Source organism: Coenobita brevimanus, chromosome 33, assembly GCF_032717465.1.
Source record: "Coenobita brevimanus isolate Jiangsu-jjx chromosome 33, ASM3271746v2, whole genome shotgun sequence".
NCBI classification, from domain to species: Eukaryota; Metazoa; Arthropoda; class Malacostraca; order Decapoda; family Coenobitidae; genus Coenobita; species Coenobita brevimanus.
The window spans coordinates 42057804-42061869 of record NC_136986.1 but is presented as its reverse complement, the minus strand read 5'-3'; positions in this window follow the sequence as shown (position 1 = coordinate 42061869).

Sequence of the window (4066 nt, the reverse complement as noted above, 5' to 3'; positions counted from 1 at the left end):
CTCCTGATCGGCTTGGTTTTGTCGTCCCTTCTGGCTGCCACCATCGTCCTGGCTATCCTCCTCGGCATTGAGACCAAGGATGACAAGCATTACGACTACTCCGCTACGTGAGTTGGAGGCCACGTCTGCATGCCCTCGGGTTTAGTTTGGGTTCACTGTTTCCTTCCGCTTGGAGGGATCGGTGGGTTTCGGATCTATAAGGCTTCATGTTAATCTGATGCTTTAGTTTTGAGAATTCTGGAAGTCTTGGGTTTACTTAGTTCTTCAGCTTGGAATTATCTTTGTACTTGATGGGTTCCTATTTTTATTCATGTATTTTTTTTTTCATTGAGTGATTAGAATGTTTTGAATCTATAAGGCTTCGGGTTCATTCGGTGCTTCAATTTTGGGAGTTCTGGAAGTTTCGGACTTATTTCTTCAGCTTGGCATGAGCTTTGCATGTGTGGGTTCCTGGTTCTTTGGCACGGAACTATCTTTGGTGGCCTCGGATCCATGGAAAGTTTGAATCAGTAGAGCTTCAGGGTTCATTTGGTACTTAAGATGAACCACGACTCTTTTCCAGCTCCTGTGATGCAACTTTTGACTCTTATTATACCTTCATCTGTTACAACTATTGACTCCAGCTGTGCCTCTGAACAGAAATGGGTCTCCATTCCACACTCTCCTATCGGTTATTTAATTATAGTTTGAAATTTGTGTGTATAATGCGTTTGAATGCTTACCTCCCACACCTCCAATATGGCCACTCAACCGGGACATCTGGGAGTTGATGACGTCACTACAGTCCCTCGGTATTCCTCTTAACCCCTCCTGTTCAGTGACTTATTTTTATTTATTTTTATTTTTGCTGTCCAGACGGTTTTATTCAGCTCAGGAGAGGCATTTCGAACTGGAGGAGTTTGATACAGCCTTCGTCAACCCCTTTCACGACTAGGGGGCTCTTCTTAAGCTGAATAAAATCGTCTGGAGGTAGCAAGCATTGAATATACAAGATGCCATGTATTGTTGATAAATGAAATACTAATATTCTTCTTTATTTTGTTGCTGTATAATTAATTGGTCTCTGTTTGTACCTGTGACGATGATGGTGGTGGTGATTTTCTAGCATTTTTGAGTGCATGATAATCTTACCCATTGATTTGTGTGTGTGTGTGTGTGTGTGTGAGAGAGAGAGAGAGAGAGAGAGAGAGTGTGTGTGTGTGTGTGTAAATCTAATGTAAATATATCCAGTGTAAATACATGTAAATATATATTGAAGTGGCTTGGCTGATTTTAGGAAGGGAAGTCAATGAAGGAAATTTAATGCATAGAGAGAACAAAAAAAAAAATTAAATGTGAGAAAGTAAGATAATTAGGGAGAGTTAAACGTGAGAGAAAATTAAGAGGGAAGGAAGGAAAACGAGGGAGGGGGAGGAGCGAAGGATATGATTAGATTGGAAAACAGGAAGTCATCAGTCTCTCTCTCTCTCTCTCTCTCTCTCTCTCTCTCTCTCTTCGTTTTTCCACTATCTTCAGGTATTTTTAACCCACTATTTATCTCATTGAATCGCCCAAAGATGAACCACTTGATCCCAAACATTGACCATCGGCCTTTCGGGGGATAGGAAGAGAGTTGGGGGACGTTTTATACAACCAGGAAGTGTAGTCGCTTGTTTATATCGGTGTCACCACGTGAAGGGTCCCTCCTCAGCACAAAATAGCTACTTACACTCGCATTAGTCCCCGTGGATGACTATTTACTTTCGCATTGAAATTTCCCTTAGATACCTGCGTACTGTGCCATTGAAATCTCTAAATAATAACCTACTTACTGTGTTGTTAAAATCACCTTCTGTAACTTGTCTATTTGTTTATTTATTTATTTACTTACCTCCATTCGTCCCCCTTTTCATTGATTCGCATCCCCATTTCTTCATTCATTTTATTTACCTCAGCAGGACATCAGTTGTTTCTCTTGTGTGTGACAGTGAAAAATTCTTTGGTTATATGTTTCAGAAATCAGTGTGTTTAATATCGTTTGGATAGTTTTTGGTCTTTGTAAAGCCATTAGTAAAATTTGGCAGACAGTCCTTAGGTATCACTGTCCTGCTTTCCATAATTCTCATTCCTCCTCAGACAACAGAGAGTATCCATCCTTCTTACATACCGGTAATTTAACTGGGTACTTTATTTTTTTTTTTCCCAGAAGATGAATGAGGAATGAAAAAAAAAAAAAAATCCATACACCAAATTGTAGGCGTCCTCCGTTCATAAAAAATTCAAACAGTTGGAATTGACCTGCTTTCGATCGAGTCTGGCATAAATCTTTTTTCATCCCTACGTGTCAAGTGGGGTTTGTGGAGGATTAGTGCCCCTCCCTGTAAAAAAATTAACTCTAAGCCCTTGGCCACCCCGTTTGGGATACATGGCGTCTGGCAATGAATGAATGAATGAAAAAGTAATTCATGTAACTCCTTCCATTGCCACGGTCGGGATATACTCGTAAGTGTCAGGGAACTTTTTCAGATGCGTGTACACTTTGACTTTCCCCTTAAAAGTGAGCCAGGCCACTTTATTGAATGGTGATGGAGATTGTTCATCGTTCACTTAATGTATAACAGTCTCACTGCACTTCAGTAACACGACAGGTATACGTAGTGCCTCTGTTCTGCATTTGTTCACCACATCATAACAGAACCACTCCACAACCAAGACCTTTGCCACACCACGACCACCCACCACCACTATCATACTACCATACCCGAACCTCACTACACCACAACCGCACCCCACCACACCACAACCACACACCACCCCTATCCTACTACCATACCCGAACCTCACTTCACCACAACCTCACACCACCATACCACCACACCACAACCACACACCACCATCATACTACCATACCAGACCCTCACCACCACAACATCACACTACCACACCACCACACCACAACCACACACCACCACTGTCATACTACCATACCAGAACCTCACTACACCACAACCTCACACCACAACCACACACCACCATACCACCACACCATCACACCCCCTTGTAAATAGTCCATCACCGGGTTTCAAAGTTGTAAATACCATCACCCCATCTAACCCTTACCTTCCCCCCTCTTCCTCTTCCCTCTGCCCTCCTTTCCATCCCCATTTCCTCCTTCTCTCCTTCTCTCTTTCCCTTCCCTTTCTTCCTTCCCTCCTTTCCCTCTCCTCTTCCTTCTCTTCACCTCCCTTCCTTCCCTCTTCCTCCTCTTCCCCTCCCTTCCTGTCCTTCCCCCTTCCTCTACCTATTTCTTCCTTTCCCTTCCTCTCCTTTTCCTCTCTTCCTACCCATACCTCTTCACCCCTTCTTTTCTCTTTTCTCACTCTTCCTTTCCGTCTCTCCTTCCTTCCTTATTCTCTTTTCATCCCCTTTCCCCTCTCCTTCCCTCTTCCTCCTTCCTCTTCCCTCCTCTTCTTTCCTTTTCCACTTGATCTATCTTCCCCTTCCTCCTTCCCTATCCCCTCTTCCTCCTTCCCTCTCCTTCCCCTCCGCCTCTTCCTCCTTCTTTTTCTCTCCCCCCTCTTCCTCCTTCTTTTTCTCTCTCCCCTCTTCCTCTTCCCTCCTCTCCTTCCCTCTTCCTTTCGATCATATCCTCCCCTTTCCATCCCTCTTCCTCTCAATCATACCTTCCCCTTCCTCCTTCCCTCTCCTCCCCCCACTTCCTCCTTCCTTCCCTCCCCCTCTTCTTCCTTCCACTCCTCCCCTTCTTCTTCCTTCCACTCCTCCCCTTCTTCCTCCTTCCCTCCCCCCTCTTCGCCCTAAATCCACAGATCCTACGGCACGGCATCAAGCTACGGATCCGCCCCATCCTACGAAGAGAGTTCCTACGCCATCCACAGGTCCCTGGACACCGCTGCAACCAAGTACCAATAGGAGGTCCGCTTGGCTCTGACGTCACTACCAGCAGCCAATAGGGAGCAGGCCAGAGTGTGACGTCATATCCGAGAACCAATAGGATACCAGTGTGGGTGTGACGTCATTCATTTTGAGCCAATACGAGACCAGTTTCGAGATGACGTCATTTTCAGGA